The sequence below is a fragment of the Paroedura picta genome, chromosome 6, assembly GCF_049243985.1.
Source record: "Paroedura picta isolate Pp20150507F chromosome 6, Ppicta_v3.0, whole genome shotgun sequence".
Lineage (NCBI taxonomy): Eukaryota > Metazoa > Chordata > Lepidosauria > Squamata > Gekkonidae > Paroedura > Paroedura picta.
This window is the reverse complement of record NC_135374.1, coordinates 100331451-100351147: the sequence shown is the minus strand read 5'-3', so window position 1 is coordinate 100351147 and position 19697 is coordinate 100331451. Positions and strand designations below refer to the sequence as shown.

The window sequence follows — 19697 nt, the reverse complement described above, 5'->3', positions numbered from 1 at the left end:
CTATGGAACACGTTTTTTTTTTTTTCATTGCCCCCTGTATGCCACAACTCGTAACAAGTTTATCTGCCCCCTTTTGGAAGGGAGGCCACACCAAACAGGAGCGGATCGGACCAAAGATCTACTCATGGGTGACAAGGCTCAAGTCTCAGGGGTAGTCAAACTGCGGCCCTCCAGATGTCCATGGACTACAATTCCCAGGAGCCCTTGCCAGCATTCGCTGGCGAATGCTGGCAAGGGCTCCTGGGAATTGTAGTCCATGGACATCTGGAGGGCCGCAGTTTGACTACCCCTACAGGCAGTGAAAATTTGTCCCTGCGTGATTCAAGCCCAGCACAAGGAAACAAAGCATTTCTAACTATTTTTACTGAAAATGCTTGAAAGGGACCAATTTTATTTTCTATACCCCCAAACATCTTTTAAAATCATAATGTTTTATGTCTAATTTTTATAACCTGGCCTGTGACCTTACAAATAAATGAAATGAAATGAAAATGAGAAAATGGCTGATTTAGAGGATGGAGTCAATGGCATTGTAGCCTCCTGAGCTCACTCCCCACTCCAAACCCTACCCTGTCCTGGCTCCACCTCCCCAATCTCCAGGTATTTCCAATCCAGAGCTGGCAACCCTACTAATTATACTACCTGAACTGTCCCTTTCAAAATCAGAGTCCAGTAGCACCTTTAAAACCTTTGTTGGTCTTCAAGGTGCTACTGGACTTTGATTTTGTTGTGCTACTTCGGACCAACACGGCTACCCATTTGAATCTGTCCCTTTCATCATAGTTAATGTCAACTGATATGAAATTGCAATGCAAAACCGTCCTGTAATCGTCTATGGAGGATTTTGAGTATTAGCCTATGCAAAATACTTTTTAAAAAAAACTGTACATGTAGTTCATTTTATTATTTGAAGGCATGGCTAAACGCAGCTCTGTTCCTTGCTTTCTCACCACTCCGTATCGTTTCTGAGTAATGTTGTTCTGCAGTTTGTAGGCATGCTGACCTATTTTGTTTTTTTTTCCATTTTGAAAAAAAAAGAGATTATTATTATTTGTAGTCGGCTGTGGCCTATGGCTAAGGCAATTTACAAATAAAACCCTGTAAATCACCTCTATAAAGGAGCCAGAGCACATGCTGCTCTTGCCATGGGAATGGTGAGCCTTAATGGGGATGCAGGTACTCACTATGTGATAACTGCACTCCACATGGTAAGAGCTTGTAAATGCTACTGCCCAGAGGTGGGGAACTCTCCATGGGGATGCTGTTTTTCAGCACTCCCGTGGCAAGTATACTGCATGTTTTATCTCATGATTTATTGCCTCTCCTGTCCTGGAAACTCTCTTCCTGCAGTTGTATTGTATATTTTCTAAAAATGAATCAGGTATTAAAATGTGCATGCCTATAAACGAATTACCATGTGCAAATCTGCAATGGTTTTTCCCCCTATAAATTACATTTTCCAGCACTTGTTTACCTCCCTCTGCCTCCCTCAGAATTAGAGACCTCTCTACTAACCAACATCTCCTCTATCTCCCCCACCCTCATCTGCTATCTAAATTTAGATTGTAGACATCTCAGGAAAGCCAACTTAAAGTTCCAATTCTAAATGCCTCAGGTGAAGGAGCTACGATTCTGTGTGTAGAGACCCTTAAAAAAGCATTGTATGATCAGCTCTTGGGTAGAAAGGTGGAATAGAAAGGATGGACCCTCCCAAAATGCAAATACTCATATACACAGAGTGTCACAAACCTAGTTGAAGCCCTGCAGGATACAGAAAACAAGCTGAGGGATTGCATTGAAAAAAAATCTAAAAGTTGTAGGTGTCCTCATGAAAGAAAGGCATTACTAAGAACAGTTTGTAAGTTTAAACTCAGGATTCAAGTAGACAATCCCTCCCCCATCGCACATTTTGCATGCCAGAGCACTTTCCCACAGAACACAGTTCCTTATCTTCAAAGGAACCTCCGAGCAGGGAATTAACACCCTGGTGCCAATGAGTTGGCAAGGCCATTTGGCCTTCAAAGCAAACAGACAAGGATATACAGATAATACTACAGAGAAACAGAACTTCCTGGGAACATACTACTAGGGGCAGTGAGGACAGAGTGGCTAACTTCCCCTGGACAGCAAAATAGGGGTCTGGAAAATGCAAACATGAAGCCCAACAAAGGGGGGGGGGGCGCCACATGACACAGAATCCATCGATAGAACTTTTAAATGACCTTAATATGCCAAGCTTCTTGCTGGGTCTGGGTGGGGGACTAAGCACAGCACTCTTTTCTACTTGCAGCTAAGGCCATGCACCAGGAATTTTGCTTCTTCCCATGGATAACCCTTAGAACTCACTAAGGTCACTAGAATGAGAAAGGATATTTCCGTAGCCAGTTGGGGCATGATCAATGCAAATAGCAAGGCAATTAAAAGATGAGCTGATCTGAAGTGTTGCTATAGTTGAACAATGCTGTCTAAAGTCTGCAGCGATGTCTGCGGCGACAGGAAATGAGGTTAAAAATAGCGGTATTATTTCTGTATTGTTCCTCCGTTCTCTGCAGGTAATTGGTAATAAGTATCTATTTTATAGGTAACAGCCAAATAGATTATTTTATTAGAAGGAGCACCAGATTCCTCTTAAGCTCTGCATTGGCCCAGTTTCCTTCACTTCGTTCACTTTTCTACCATGATAATTTTTAACTCTGTTCAACCCGTTCTTTCTCCCAGTCACCTGGTGGCAAATTTTCAGCCCATTACAATGGACTGATTTAAAACAGCCTGGGTTAGATCCTGTAGCACCCTTGCACAGTCTTCCTTCCTTTTCTCCGTCAGAAGCCTTTCTCCATTAAAAAACACACCAAGATATTAACATTTTAGGAAGGATTTACAGTCTGGCCCAAGATGAGAAGGACCTGGTGGCAGGTTGTATAAACCTCTTCAAATTTATATGGTTTACAGGTTATTGTGATTGTATGGTCATTAGTATTATTATTTTTTATTTGTACTGCAGCAGCCTCTAGAGGCCTATCCTCTACTCTGGTTTTCACTAACCATGGAGAGAGTGTATCACAGAGATGTTGCTTGAACAAAGCAGCTTAATGAGTTTATGTGGTGTGATTTCCCCCTCCACACACACTCACTTGGGAGATAATGATTTATTTTGATTCCAAAGAGAAAAGGGCATCTGTGATGGACAGCCTAAAAAAGACAGATTCCAAGCACTGAAGTAACAGTTAGTAAAGGGTTAAATTCCTCACTAAGAGAGAGCCAGAGCAACAACCTGCTCCAAGCACTCTTGATTGGCCAGCAACAGCTGAGAGGGAGTTGATATAGTAGCTGTGTACTGGAAAGAACTCATTCTGATTCTGGTTCAGAGAGAGAGAGAGAGAGAGAGAGAGAGAATTCTGTCAAAACCTGCCAGTTATTAGCCAAACAATTGCTCTGAGGAGACATTTTAGTTAAAATAAAGAATTTTACTAAAGGCTGAAAGCTTATCTACACAGTATCCGGAGAACTGGGTGAGATATTTTAGCAAAGGGAATTTGGACAGTGAGGTGATACTCCCAATTCTTCTAAGGAGAGGAGGAGCACTGCCCAGTGAAAAGGGGGAAATCAGGTGTGAGGATTTCCCTAGAAATATGTGAGAAAAAATATGCTACAGTCTCCTCAGAAGTCAAAGGGAAACTGTTACTTATGGGAAAGAAAAACAGAGGTACTAGCATAAGCCTTCTAGGAACCAGGGGAGTTTGGACACATTCACAAATATAAAAACAAAACAGATGTGGTTTAGATATACACAATGACTCCAACCTCTCAGGGTTAAGAAAAGATTAAAGAAACCTCTCAAAGCCTGGAACAAAGAACTTTTAAAATAACATATTTTTATTTAAAATCTGGGTCTTTTTATTTATTTTAATTTTATTTTTATACTACCTTTTCCTCTTTATAACATAAAGCCTTTTGTTTTCTGTTTGCTAACAAATCTTCTGTGTCATTCCAACAAAGGGTTTTTAAAAAGTGGGCTCTTCCAATGTCCCCCAAATTTCCAGGGCTTAGCAAAGTCAAGAAATCTGTCAGTGACTCCATGGGATAGTCAACTTTATAACAGTTACCATGCTACTGTGGCTGCTTGGTCCGTGAAGGAACATTTTATTTTGGTGCAGTAAATAGAGGTTCCATCATAGCATCCTTTGTCCAATGCTAAATGGTTTCTCCTGATACAAGGATGGGACTCAGGGATTCAGGTTTGTTATTTTTATTTTGAAAATCTCCCATTGGGGGAAAAGCACCTAACCATGCACTAGGGGAAATCTACCACCCTGTCTAGGGAAAGTGTCAATACTTTATCCACAAATTGGCTTGCAAATGCCTCACATCTGATATTCTATTTGCTTCTGTTTTGGCACCTTTTTCAAGGATAGTGAGGGACCAGACTACATTGAACAATTATGCTGGGCACAATTCAAATGTGGAAGTTATAGAACAACTAAAAGACCCGAAGGGAAGATAACTGTTTATGAAAATTAGGTACCAAATGGTCAAATTTTGACTTTGGCAACAATTTATGCTCCAAATATCTTAGATTTTCAAGAAGGTGGCATATTAATAATTGGAAATATGAATAGCATATTAGCTGTTAAAAGAGATAGATCTGAAAACACTGGAAGGAAATTTCTGAAGGATGTCTTGAAATATATGAAGACATAGGATTTGGAAGATGTCCGGAGAATATACCACGCAAATGAAAGAGATTATGCCTTTTTCTCAGACAGACCCCAAACATTTTCGCGATTTGACATGTGTTACATATCAAAAACTCTTATTTCAAAAGTCAAGAAGACAGAGATCTTACCAATAGAAATCTCACTGAAAGGAGAGAGTAAGAAAGAAAGGAGTTGGAGACTGAACAACTCACTATTGATACAAGAGGATGGTGTCCAGAAAGGTAAACAAGATTTTATGAATTTTTTTGTTACTAGCAATACAAATAATGTTACTGCAACAATGGTTTGGGAAGCTAGTAAAGCCTATATTAGAGGGACATTACTAGGAATAACAGCAAAGAAAAAAGGAACAAATAAAGAGTTTAACAGATCAACTAAAAAAAAAGGAGAACAAGAATATAAATTGCCAGGAAACAAAAAGAGACAGAAGGAGATGAGAAAATTAAGAAACGCAAAAGGGAAAAAAGGCTTATAGGACAAAGACATTTTCAAAATGCAAACAAACCAGGCAGATATCTGGTTTATTGATTAAGAAAGGAGAAGGAAAAGAGAAGAATATCTGAAATTAGAAAAAGTCAACAGATTGTATATACAGACAAGTAAATATAGGAACAGATAAGAAATTTCTTCAAGCATCTATATAAAGCAGACTCTATAGTTCATGAAAGCATTGAAGACTATGTAAGAGACACACCCTCAAAAAAATTACATCTGAAAATAACAATCCAACAAATAAATTTTGTCATCAAAAAACTTAAACAAGACAAAGCTCCTTGTCCAGATGCTTGGCAGCAACCTACTACAAATCTTTTGAAGAAGTCTAATTTGTCAGAGCATGGTGAATAAACAAAGGAAGAATAAAATAATGGCAAAAGAAAGAAAGGGATAATATACCATGGCTACTCTATCATCAAATAGTTTCAAAACTGAAAGAACAACATATAAAAGGTGATCAGTTAAGATTAAAAAATGGCTTACAAATTAATACAAAATTAATACAAAAATCTGCTAGATAATAACTGTAAACTGTTATTATGGTATGCTTGTGAGACAGAACAAGTTAAAGACTGTATGATTAAATCGGCTCAGAATTTTGGAGAGAATATAAATATGGATCAATGGGAAGCATTATGGGTCAATGAAAGTTTACTGAATGTCAAATCTCAAAAGAAAATTGGTATAAAATGTTTTTTTAGATGGTGTATCACTCCTAAAGACATAGCAAGAGCAACTAAGAGTTATAATGGGAAATGTTGTAAATGTCAGGATATAAATGCATAATTTTATCACAGTAGACCTTTAGGATCCAGACTCATGTTTAAGCCTTCATGTTTTTGTAAGTGACTATATTTTACAATTATTTCAAATTTACTACAGAGTTAACAATTCGCCCCAAGAAAACCCTAATCCTAAACTGATAGGCAGAAAGAAGCCAGTCTAGTTGCCAATGGAAATAATGGAATCCTTATTTCTTGTGGGCTGCAAAGAGGCCTGATCTGCCCTCTGGAAATAATGGCTCCATTTGCATTGTCACCTGACTATCAGATGTTTGTTGGCATCAAGGCAAGACATTCAGTACCTTTAAAATGTCCTGACAGGTATACAGCAGAACCGGCTTCCTCGGTTTCCCTCTCTGCTTCTGCTGCTTTGGGGGAGGTGTGTTGGGAAAATGATTCTGAATTTTTGAGGAAACCCTCCCCAGCCCCAAAGTATCAGAAAAATTCCAAAATGGAGGGTCTAGAAAAGCATGTGCTTCCCAAAATCTGGATCAAAATATAATGGTTTTGAAGTGAACACCCCTAATTTTCACCTTTTTCCTTGGCCCTTCAGCTATTCTTGAAGACTGGGGGACCTTCTGGAACAGCACACAGAAGGAAAGGATAATCGGCAGAATCCTGTGCATGTAAAAAAAAAAAAAACCCAAATGCTTTAGGCGTGTGCATAATACTCAATGTATCTTGGCTAATAAATAGCACAAATCTGTTCCACAAATTGCATTATTTACAAATGACCTTAATTTTTTTTTTTACTAAATATGAACAGAAATATTATTCGGAATGTGTTGGGAGTCTATAAACTGCACTCAAGGTTGTGCCAAAGTCTTCTAAAACGATTTGGTTAAAGGGTAAATACACCTTGTACATAATAATGAAAATCTTATAGGTGTGGGTAGAGATTAACACTGCAGGCTGTCTACAGAATATTAATAAAACTCAATATATTCTCTAAAAAGGTATAATTTATATTTTGTGGAAATGGGAGCCTTTTCTAATAAAAATTTTCTGTCCTTCATTCACTTCATATAATTTTTCTATAAATCATCCTGTAAGAATACCCCCACCCCCCCAATGTTCATCTCCGGGAGACCTTATTTAAATAAACCCTCTTAGCAAGATATTTCAGAATTAAAACTGCACCATGAGCAATGAATGCTCTATCCAATATGCTGCTTTCTATAGAATCTCCCTGCAACTCAAACAATATTTTATTGAATTATATTATGTTAAAATAGCAGATTTGGGGTGATGCTTCTAGTATATAAAAACTATGCAAAGAATGCCAACAAATTATCTGTAACCATTTTAATTTTAACCAGTCCCCAAACCTGTGCAATTCGTAACTCATTTCTTTTGCCACATCTGCATATATAGTGGAGGAAACCTAAGGGCATCACACTCCATCTCACCACCACAGAAAGGATGAGGAGGAGGGGGGAGAAAGTGCTTCTGGATATACTTCATTTTCTTGGTCTCCAGTAAACTGGGGCATTTTGCTCTTCACAGGCATTTAGAAACAGTTTTATTCATTGTCTGATGTAAATGTGCCTTTTCTTTATATAAAAATAACTGAGCATTTTTTAAAAAATGAAACTTCATATATTTTAAGCTTCTTAATTCATATTCTTCCCCAGTGTTATTTTTTGGATTGGAAATAAGCTATTTGTTGGGGGGGGGGAAGGTTGGAGTTCTTCCTGAGAGACAGTGAGAAACAGAGTACGGGGGTAATATGACAGGTTCATCAATGCTGGCTTCATACACATTCATTTTTTGCGGGGAGCAGCCACAGTTGAGCGCTAGAGCACACACTTGGCTTGCACAAGGTCACGCGAAGCTTGTCTTAGACGGAGTTGGATCTATCAAGATCAGTATTGTCTTCTTCGACTACCAACAACTCTAATCTTTATATGTAATTGTACCCGTGATCCTTTCCACTGTAGATGCTAGGGACTGAATCTGGCCTCTTCTGTGTGCAAAGCAGATGATAGTGCAGGGGGTTGGACTAGATGACCTAATAGGTCTCTTACAACTCTATTATTCTATATTTCTATATCATGTTCAGCTGTACTTTGTCACTCAACTGAGCATAGCTACAGTTGGAGGCTATGTGGCCAGGAAAGACAAATGTCACTTGCCTTGAAAACTTTAAAGGCTCCCCCAAAATCAGCAGTGACTAGGCAACACTTTCCACCCCCCCACATCTCTATTTATGTCTCAGGCAAAGTCATTTCCTTCAATATTTCCCTTGATAGTTGAGGATCTTTTCTTAGTTTCATTTATAAAGATAAAAAGATACACACAGATACACAGAGGTGGTGTTTGGTTAGGTGTGACGTCTTGCTGCAAGTATTGTTCTATTGCTTTAGTTCCCCAAGAAGACATTGGATTAATTGATTTGGCTTGCATAGCAGGAAGGCAGATATAGAAGAAGAAGAAGAAGAAGAAGAAGAAGAAGAAGAAGAAGAAGAAGAAGAAGAAGAAGAAGTAGTAGTAGTAGTAGTAGTAGTAGTGTTGGTTCTTATGCCGCTTTTCTCTACCCGAAGGATGCTCAAAGCAGCTTACAGTCACCATCCCTTTCCTCTCCCCAAAACAGACACCCTGTGAGGTGGATGAAGCTGAGAGAGCCCTGATATTACTGCTCAGTCAGAACAGCTTTATCAGTGCCATGTTGAGCCCAAGGTCACCCAGCTGGCTGCATGTGGGGGGAGTGCAGAATCGAACCCAGTATGCCAGATTAGAAGTCCGCACTCCTAACCACTACACCAAAGAGGCCTACAAAGAGGATGCTCACGCTGAAGTACTTTTTGGCAAAAGGATCTGCCTTCTTATAGTAAACGGACCGTAAGGAAACCGGATTCCAGTGCCAACCTGCAGGTCCGAGAACACTTCGACTCAAAGACCATTTACGTACTGGAAGTTTCATGCCAGGCTGCAGGCTGGAGCTTTAATCGTGGCAGGTTGCCCTACCTCTTCCTGCACCTACATGGGGGAGCATTTGGCCCGTTGAGCCTCATCCGACCCCAATTTGTGCTTCTTCATGGGAGCTGGGGCAGTGAAGTCCGTAGTGCATAAACGGCCACATGGAGCATTGGTCTTCCAGTCAGTTTGAATTCCCTCCCCCTGGGAGAATGGCATTCAATGGGGTGGGGGAACCCCACGGGCATGAGCGTCCTACTCAGTTCCCTCTGCCATCTGGAAATGCGAGCCTGCCTGGCCTTCCCAGCAGGAGGTTGCTGCAGCTGCTCCATATTCACCCAGTCTTCTACGGAATTCCCCATGATGGTGAGTCTGTGCAGACACAGACTGGCCCCCAAAGGGTGCGCCGGGCATCCCCAATGCACCCTGCGCTCCTACTTCCTATGGTCTCCTGGCCTCTTCTACGGCCTTGGCGCCTCCCATACTGCAGTCTGGCAACCTTTATTAATGTCACAGCTGTGTTTCTCCTCCTGTGCAATTCAGAAAACTTGGGTTACATCCACAAAGCAAATCCCAAGGCTGTGTTTTGGAATACCCATCCTCTTGGGCTCTTAATTGTACGGACGTTCCCAAGGAGTTCTGCATCGTTAGCTGGCTGTGGGAGCTGACAAAACTGCTTCTTGTCCAATGTTCTTACAGGAGGAGAAAAGCTAGTCTGTATACCAAAGCCTCTTTTCTGCATTGAGGGCGGGCGCTCCAGCCCAGAGGCCTAAGTGCATAAAAAAGCAAACTCCAGCAGAAAGTTCCCCTCAAGTATCCCTCACTGAAATTCTGGCTACTATGACATGTTCTGAAGATGTGTAGCTTGAACATCCTGTGACGCAGTTACCAAGAGCTTAGGCCATCAGTGACAAAGTCCTCCTTAGGTGACCTAGAGCAGCGGTCCCCAGCATATCTTTCCCGTGGGCATCTCTGGGAGCCCCCTACCACCTTTCCTGTGCCTGGCAAATGTTTCCGGCTTCTGATTGGCCAATGGATTCCAAAAACCAAATGAGACATTGCTTCAGCAGCAGCTGTCATCATAACAAAAGAATCCTCATTAATCCATATGCAACCACTAAAATATTTTTTTATGAATATTCGTCTTAAACTGCATCCTGTTAAGTATGTCTACAGTGCTGCAGAGTTACTCTCAGAGTTATGTATTCCCTCACTCCCTGTGGTTGGCTCAGCCTCCTGTGTGTCAGAATTCCAAAGTTGCCTGAAGGTTGGGGAAAGGCTGATCTAAAGGAAAAGGAAGTGGAATAAAATTCCTGACCCCCCGCACTTTTGGTGTCTCCTTTCTCCAGCAAGCTGCCTCAGAGGTGCACAAAATAAAGGTTCCATAGCTTGTGTCTCTGGTATGAGATCCCCCTGGCTCCTTTGTTTGAGCTCCCCAAAACATAGGGAGGAAAATCTTCCTGGTGATGGCAGTGCATCATTTATTGATTTATTACATTTATACCCCCACCTTCCTTCCTAAGAGGACCCATAATGGTTCATGGCATTTCCTCCATTTTATCCTCCCAACAACCCTGTGAGGTAGGTTAGAAGTCACTTTTGGTCATGAATGGGAGTTATGAAGTGCAGGATTTTTTTAAAAGCACAGAATCCAAATAAGAGAGTCCGTTGGTGTATTGGTTAGGAGTGCCGACTTCTAATCTGGCGAGCCGGGTTTGATTCTCCGCTTCCCCTCCACATGCGGCCAGCTGGGTGACCTTGGGCTCGCCACAGCACTGATAAAGTTCTGACTGAGCAGTGATATCAGGGCTGTCTCAGCCTCACCTCCCTCACAGGGTGCCTGTTGTCGGGGGAGGAAAGGGACCGTGATTATAAGCTACTTTGAAACTCCTGGTAGAGAAAAGTGGCATATAAAAACAACACTTCTTCAAGATTATAATCCTGGCTACAGTGGGATGAAAATGGGTTGCTGCTGTTTCCATATCTATATTTCATTAAATAACACTGCTTCTAAACATTCCTGCAGCTTCATCTTTCTCTGTCTATAAATTAAGCTTCCCCTGCTCTGAAATGACCAAAACAAATAATCCATGACCTGCAAACAAGACACTTCTGCTCCCCAGGGAATTCTTTCCTTTTCTCCTCCAGGTTGTACGTCTTTGAACCTCCCTTTTCCGTAACGACCTTCTGGTGCTCATTAGCATGCTGATTACCATTAACACAGCTATAATGCAGCAATTTTCTTGGTGTATGTCAAGGAGAACTGCTCATCTGAATGCAGTCAGGGGACAAAATTAACCGCATAAATCTACAGCACCAACTGGATTGCGTCCAAGTCGCCATGCATCTTCTCTCCTGTACTTCGATATGACATCATCATCTAGTTCCCCACTGATGGCTTAATAAGTATCTCAGGGGTTCATGCTAATTTTGCCTGAACTGTACTTTCCTGCAAATTCCTTCTTCCCCCTTCTTTGCCTTGTATATTTACCTTTGGCCTCCACGGCTGTGCCCTCTAAATAACTAATCCGATCCAAAGTGTGCATGTGTGTGCATCTGAGGGCATTCATCTACATGCAAGCTACAGCGTTTTTTATTTCTTTAATATGTTTATACTTTCGGCCCATTGATGCTTCCCGCCGTTTACATTCCCAAGCCCCCTTGAGAACAATGACTTGATTTGTTTGATTTCCAATTGCTTTGATTTGTTTCTTCGCAGATTGTATGGCTCAGTAAGTGGAGCTGTGCACTGTAAAAATGTCTCCGACATTGGCCAAATTATTCTTTAAGATGCTGTTAAACGTGACAAAATGAAGATGGCTGACAAGGTACGTGGACTGGAGTTCAGCTGAACTGTGAGATTTAAGCAGTCTGGTTATGGAGTGTGTGCGTTTTTTTTTTTTCCAGCCTTCCAGTCAAAATGGGCTCTGGTATATCCTCTTTTATCAGTGATCTGGATGAGGGGGCGGAGGGACTTCTCTTTGCTCTTTCACAATTTTTTCTAGTGGAGTTAATTCAGCAAGGCTTTTGTCTGACTCACTCACAAAATGTTGTGTTCAGGAGTAGTCAAACTGCGACCCTCCAGATGTCCATGGACTACAATTCCCAGGAGCTCCCTGCCAGTGAATGCTGGCAGGGGGCTCCTGGGAATTGTAGTCCATGGACATCTGGAGGGCCGCAGTTTGACTACCCCTGCAGCAGACCAATGGGGAAGTTCCCTGGTAAGTTAAACGCTCCCTTTTCTGCATCCATATTTCTTACATTCACATCCAGTTCTCTCCATCATGGAAGTCCAGTTGTCTCACAAAGTATTCTTGGGAAGGCTTCCCACCAAGGTGGTGACCAAACCCAAACTTTTTCAGTTTTGGCTCCTGGGAATTGTTGTCCATGGACATCTGGAGGGCTGCAGTTTGACTACCCCTGCTGTAGAATGTGTGCCTGGCCCTTTCTCCAAAGATGGAGGTGGGCTCTGTCTTTTTGTCCAAAAATGGGCCATCAGCATGTAGAGCAGTGGTTCTCAACCCGGGGGTCGGGACCCCTTTGGGGGTCAAGTGAATCTTCCACAGAAGTTGTGGCAGGGCGAGCACAGTGGCCCGGTGGGGGGGGGGCCACCACTGTTGCTACTCCTCCTGCAGGCGAAAAAGAGCGAGATCAGCATGGTGGGACAAGAGGTAGTACTGAAGTGAGAAACCCTGAAAAAAACCCCACAATTTATATACAATTATGAACAAAGGATATTCAAGCCATTGGTCAGTTTCAGTTTAATTTCTGTGAAAGAACAGTTGCATGAGGAACTGTATTAAAGGGTCACGGCATTAGGAAGGTTGAGAACCACTGATATAGAGGATTCTTCAATTTTGCCATCACCACCTATCCTGTGAGATCTCATGCTTAAGAAACGGTAACGAGTTCAAAGCTACCCACTGAGCTTCATGGCAAGGAAGTCCCCAACTGGGCACTGGCAACCCTATCATACATCCACGCCATCATGTTATTGATAAACCTTTTGTAAAAATGAGAAGTGGTGATGTCATTTCCCGCGGCACTGGAAATGACGTCAGCCTATCATCAGGGTTGTGCTGATCTTCGAGGAAAAAACTCTTTGGTTTTACCATAGAATTTCGCTTACATACCAGAGTATTGGCCTGTGAAATCATGATGTCACTTCAGTGCGCACAGAGAGTGATATTGGTGCAACTATTTCAGATTTCAATCAGATCCTCCTGTGGTTTACAAATATGCCGGCTGAGACATAGAATGAGGAAAGAAATAACAAAACACCGATCTTTATCTTAGGGAGACTAGCAGGCCGAAGAATCCTCTTTTTCTTATATTATGGGACCAGTCTTTATTTCCAGTAGACTCATGGAGTAGAAGAGATGCCCCATAACTGTACAAAGTGCCTTTTATAAAATGCATTCTATAAGGTTAATATATTCCACTTATGCACTTGTAATCTTCCGATGTTCATAAAAACAAACTTTTCCTGTGGTCTCACAATGTGTTCCTGATTTTGGAGCTTTTTCTGAGAAACAAAAATCCACAGCTGCCTTGGTGGGAGTGCCCTGGTATTCCTTTGATTTAAGAAGTTAAGAGCACCTGGAGCTATTACAGGTAGGTCCACTTTTACAGGGACCCCTGAGGAAGAGGAAAGTACTCACCTGTGCCCTGAAATTAGGAATCTCTTAGGGGTAGTCAAACTGTGCCCCCCCCCAGATGTCCATGGACTACAATTCCCATAAGCCCCTGCCAACATTCACCCATGGAAATTGTAGTCTATGGACATCAGGAGGGCTGCAGTTTGACTACCCCCTGAGAGATATTGTGGTAAACCATGAACCCCATTGACTTGTTGAAGAACTTTTCCACTATAGTAGATTCTTCGGTTCTCATGTGGATCATGTGTCCCAGTGACTCGGAGAAGGGAAGTAAAATGTTCAGTGACAACTTTTGATGCAACGCTTATAAGCTCCCTCTCATTGTCTTGTGGAATCGGATGTTTCCGATTCTGTTGCAATTACTGACATAGATCCATATGCTAATGCGCATGGAACAAAGTGGAGAGAAGATCCCCTTTAACCATCCCTCATTAAACAAAAGAGTGATCAAAGTATGCTAAAGAAGTCGGTAATCCTCATTAAGCGGGCTTGTGCATGAGCACCCAGATGCAGATGGGCAGACCGATACGAATGACCTCAGGCTTACATTAATGAATGTCCAAAGTTCAGGAGAAGGCCAGGCAAGAAGTGGGGGGGATACGGAGGAAAGGCAATGCTAATACACTCTGCTTTCAGCATGGGAAAAACACAACGTTGTGCAGATTTGGTAGCACAGAGTCTTGAGCACTGCTAATGGCAACCAATTTGTCGTATTGGTCCAAAGAGTCCTAATTATTCCATTTGGAGGGAGATGAACAATACTCTGGAGGATGCTGTTGCAGCTAGCTCAGCAGAAGCACCTGCTGATCAAATGCTGGGGGCTTATATTTCAGAACCTGTGCTAAATGGAAGCAAAGCAATAGGTCTCTATATCAAAGGGAAGAAAATCAGATCTGTGGTACAAAGGAGACGAGTTGTTAGAGGTATATTTGTGCAAGGACAAAGTGCTTGTCTTTACTTAGCTACTGCCAAGTCAGTGCCTGGCTCTTGTGGCCCTTTCTTGCATGCCCAGGGAAATGCCAGACTGGCCAGGGATTCTGGTTTTTCTTGGGGGGGGGGCATCATCAGGGCATGGAATTGGGGTCGCAGTGGGTGGGCAGGTAGTTGTGAATTTCCTGCATTCTGCAGGCAGTAGGACTAGATGACCCTGGAGGTCCCAACACTATGATTCTAAGTGATATAATTCCTTAAAAAGAAAATTAAGCAGGTGAGCAAACCTCCCAACCTCAGAAAGTGTGTTTGTATAAATGTTTAATGGGATGGAATCCAAAAAATGGCCCAGATCTGGCCAGCTGACTCATACAGCCCCCCCCCCCCATACCTTCTCTCCAGCAGTCACTCGCCCATTCCTGTACTGCTTGATGACCAGGCAATGAGGGTCCTTGCCCCAGTCAAAGCCAATAGGGCAGAAGAGCACCTGAAGTAGGTGCACGTGACTTCTCTGCACGTACACTCTCCAGCAAGCTCTCTATCACGCAATTCAGGGGCTTTGCCAGCAAGGCAAGGGTGGGTCCCTTGAACTGTAGTATGTGCTACATGGATAAACTGGTACTGTCTCTGTCACTTGGAGAGGAGCTGTAAAACCAGGAGATCTCCAGGTCCCACCTGGGGATTAGCATCCCTTGTAGACTCAAGGCAGCGAACAATCAAGTCATAAGGATAAAATACAATGAATCCATAAAAGCATCATACAGATGGTTATTTACTGAGGAGGTGTATTTCTCAATCAGATGGGTTAAGATTAAACAATTGTCAACCACAGTGTATCCCTGATGGACCCCCCCAAAATAAATAAAATTAACATAGATTACAGTACACATGTGATCTTATAATAATACTACCTGACATGCTTTTCTAAATGTAGCCAGTGAGCCTGTAGCCTCCTACACCCTTTCTCGGGGTGTTCCAAAGGATGGAAACCACCATAATAAATGTCCCTGACCATGTTGTAATCCAACAAATAATCCTAAGGGAGGCCACTTCAAGGAGGAGGCTGTCTGAAGAATGTAGAAGAAGAAGAAGAGTTGGTTCTTATATGCCACTTTTCTCTACCGGAAGGAAGCTCAAAGTGGCTTACAATCTCCTTCCCATTCCTCTCCCCACAACAGACACCCTGTGAGGTGGGTGAGGCTGAGAGAGCCCTGATATCACTGCTTGGTCAGAACAATTTTATCAGTGCCATGGTAAGACCGTCACCCAGCAGGCTGCATGTGGAGGAGTGCAGAATTGAGCCCAGCGTGCCAGATTAGAAGTCCACACTTCTAACCACTACATCAAACTGGCTCTCTGTAGATGGCACCAGGCTGTATACTGGGAGACATGGTTTGATAAACATGAGTTTGTGAAAGGTTTTGAAGGTAATAACAATGTTTTAAGTGTGGGCCAGCAAGCAGATAGATAGCCAGTGTACTTGATGCAGCAGTGGATTTATGTATTCCAAATGCTGACCTAGGGTACTAGACCTCAAGTGGGACCTGGAGATCAGCCAGAATTACAGGTCATCTCCTGACTGAAGAGCCAGTGAAAATGGTCACTTTGGATGGTAGATTTCATAGCATGTCATGACAGTGACATTCCTCCCTGCCTTAAATCCCACCCACTCCTGGCTTCACCCCCAAAGTCTACAGGTATTTCCCTACCCACAGCTGGCAACCCTAGGCTGCCCCCAGGTCATGTTGGAGCTTCAAAAAAATTCCAAAGGCAGAACAATGATGAATGTGCTACAATAATCCAGTCTGGGGGCCATTCTGCACAACCACCAATGTAGCAGAATCTGAGCTGAATCTGCAGTAAATAGCGGCAGGTCTCGGTAACGCACATAGCTGTTTTTCTCAGAAAAAGGGCTCTCCCACTAGCGCTGTTCTCGTAACGCACAAGTTTCCGGTCTCGCCGTAATCGCAACAAAGGAGGCGATTTTTGCCTGCAGAGCTGATCTTCATAGTCTAGAGATAAGCAGAGATAGCAGAGACAGTGGTAGAGGTTTGCAGGCTGAGGTTGGGGTGGAGTGGCGTGAATGTGACCCACTTGAGCTGTGGGCTCTGGCAAGGCCTTACCAGCAACAGTTTGTATTTTTTCATGCAGACCGACAGACTAATTGGATAGTAGAGATGGTGGTAGAGGCTTTCAGGCTGAGATTGGCGTGGAGTGGTGCAGGTGTTAACCACTTGGGCTGTGGGCGCTGGCCAGCCCTTACCAGCACCAGTTTTTTTTTTTTTTGGTGCATACAGACAGACAGACCAGCAAGGGTCCTGCGAGTCTAGAAAGTTCTGGATGATTTAAATAAGGAATATTTAGATGCAGTAACTGTAAATGATGAAGAAGCAATTGGCTGGAGAGACATAGGGGCTGAAGTGACTTTGCGCAAGCCTGGCCTGACAAATAAAAATCAGGGCATTTCTGCACCCATTATATGTAGTGAGATGCTTACCTTACATAGTTGTTATATTCTAGCCCCTATATATGACTTCACCTACATCCAGCATCTGGGCAATAACCGGCGGGCTACATCCTCCATTTTAAAGCGCTACTTGGGGAACTGCATAAGGTGGATTCCCCAACTTATTTAGCACTAGCTAAGGGAGAGCAACCAGCAGAGGGAAGGTATGGAGGTTAAAATGAGCTAAAGGCGCCTACCTCATCCTGCTCCTTTTGGTTCTTGTCAATAGATAACAGTTATCAGTCTGTCTAAGTGTTCTATAGGTCTAAAATATTTGAATGACTAAACAGAATTCTTGCTAATGGCAAGAAGTTCATGAAGTGTAGTGTGTGTGTGCGTGTGTATGTATGTATCAACATGTAATTGTTTTGACTTGAAATTGTAGTCTGGTAAAGAGGGATGGAGACAGACATTTCCTCAAGGATGCTTGCTAGGTCAACATATGGGAGCTACTTTGATCTTGGTTCCTGCAGAAGGAAGCTGCCTATTAAACTTTCATGTGCTATAATTAATGATCCCTTTCACAAAATTGCCTCTAATAACTTTGGATCTTAGACATACTAAGTCTACCTGCAGGGAGAATTTTCTTTGCAGAGATACATGGACGATCATAAATTGCCTTGGTTTAGCAATTTATTGGATATTTGAGAGGCCTGTTTTTTTTAAAGAATAAAATCCAGTGGAAACTTTTTCTCCTAGTAAAATGAAATACTGGATTATGAGAGAGCTGTCATCTCTTCCATAGTTTCAGTGTTATGGGAATTATTGCAATAACCAATTTATAGATGCATATTTATTGCTTGATGAAATGTCAGGTGATGACTTTCAGATGATATGAACCTTTTATCTCATGGTAGCATGAACAGTTTGCTGGCAGGGGCTCATGGGAGTTGTAGTCCATGAACATCTGGAGGACCACAGGTTGACTACCCCTGCCTTAGACATGTGTCTAAGTAGGATTACTTTCCAAGTAGGATTACTTTCCAATTTGGTCCTTACTTACTTTCCAAGTAGGATTACTTTCCAATTTGGTCCTATCTGCACACACAGGTAACCTGAAAATAAATCAGAATACCTTCCTCTTTCTACCTGTCCCTCTGAAGATCTTCTCGCTTAAAGGAATGCATCCAATTAGGCCAAGATTAACACAAATGGTAATTCAGGGTCATGTGACAAAATGAAAAGGTTTCTCATGCAGGATTGGAAAAAGTATTGAAAGCAGGTGAGTCCAGAGAGAACTTTACTGAAGTCAATAATTAATGAACCCAAGTTAAGATGGGAAGGCCTGTTATGGGGGGAATACAGAAATGGAGGGGGCATTTTTCTTAAAGCCATTTTTTTCATGGAAAAGGTGAACAAAAATGGATTATCGAAAATTTTCTTAAACAATGATGAATAATATGTTTATGACAAGCGTGCATTATTCACTCATGTATTTAATCCTCCAAAATTATTTCTAAAAACTATGTAACTTGAATATATTACTTATATAAAGCATCAAATCATTGCAATTCTAATACACTGAATATAAGCAAATTGGGAAATACAATGTAAATATTGAGAAAACACTGAGGATACAATTTGGTTTTTATTGGGTTTTGTTTTGGGGGGGAGTTGGCTGTTCTTATAAACTAGCAAAAGAGGTTCTCTCATAATTCAGGTGTTCTTTACATTTCAGGACAGTGTAGTTCATTTGTAACAAAATTGAAAATTTCAGGTGGGGGAGAAGATCCACATGGTCAGACCCACAATTTCCAATAATGACTGTGCTTATAGTACAAGTCATTCCAAGCTTCTCTTAGAATTTTGACCTTTTACCAGTAAACTGAAGAAGGAAGTGAAAATGTAATGAAATGTTTTGGTGATTTTTATGTTCTAGTGAATGTTACGAATAATTAAGACACAAGATTTTATACGTATTTACACCTTGGTGAACATCGCCTTTTGCTAGTATTTACTATTATTTTTAAATTTATTTTATGCTTATTTATCCTCTCCCTTTTTCACTTAGATGAATATGAACTTTGATCGTTTAATGAAGTCACTTTTGGTCTTAAGGGCATTTCCCATTGAGCTAAAAACAGCAAGAGTTACTAGTAAAATTACTATTTACCGAATTGCTCAATTTCAGTAGCATTAACTAATCAAGATTCAATCCTCTTTGGCAGGGGTAGTCAAACTGCAGCCCTCCAGATGTCCGTGGACTACAATTCCCATGAGCCCCTGCCAGCAAATGCTGGCAGGGGCTCATGGGAATTGCAGTCCACGGGCATCTGGAGGGCTGCAGTTTGACTACCCCTGGTCTTTGGACTACATTGATGGAATTCTCCCCTTTTCCTCTCCATTACAATCTTCCTTCACAACAACTGTCTTAACTTCCCAGTGAACATCTGTCACATGTTAATAGCCATCAAATGCTTCCAAAGGGGACTTCCTTTGAACCACAGAGACACATGGCGCCTTATCCCGTTGTTAATCCCTCAACCCTTTCAAGTCCATATGAGTTAGTATAAGCTCTGGGCTGACCTTCTTATTCGGAGTACTTCTTTCTCAGAGCCGCATCAAAGCTGGAAACTAATCACTTGCATGTAGTGCATAGTGCTCCAGGCAGTCGTGTGATAAATGGTCCAGTTTTACTAAGCAAGGTTGCCTAGATAAGAGGCTTGCAACAGGGGCATATGCAGCTGTCCTTGGT

General features: G+C 42.0%; 2 long non-coding RNA genes across 2 annotated transcripts in view; one reads left to right on the top strand and one right to left on the bottom strand.

Annotated features, from left to right (window-relative positions):
• Positions 1 to 6677, top strand: part of LOC143840749 (uncharacterized) — an 81384-nt gene extending 74707 nt beyond the window's left edge. The window contains exon 3 of the long non-coding RNA XR_013232374.1: positions 6546 to 6677. This is a non-coding gene — a long non-coding RNA (uncharacterized LOC143840749). The remainder of the gene's footprint in view (positions 1 to 6545) is intronic.
• The window catches only part of LOC143840750 (uncharacterized), a 226563-nt gene that overhangs the window by 49988 nt on the left and 156878 nt on the right, over positions 1 to 19697 (bottom strand). The window lies entirely within an intron of this gene.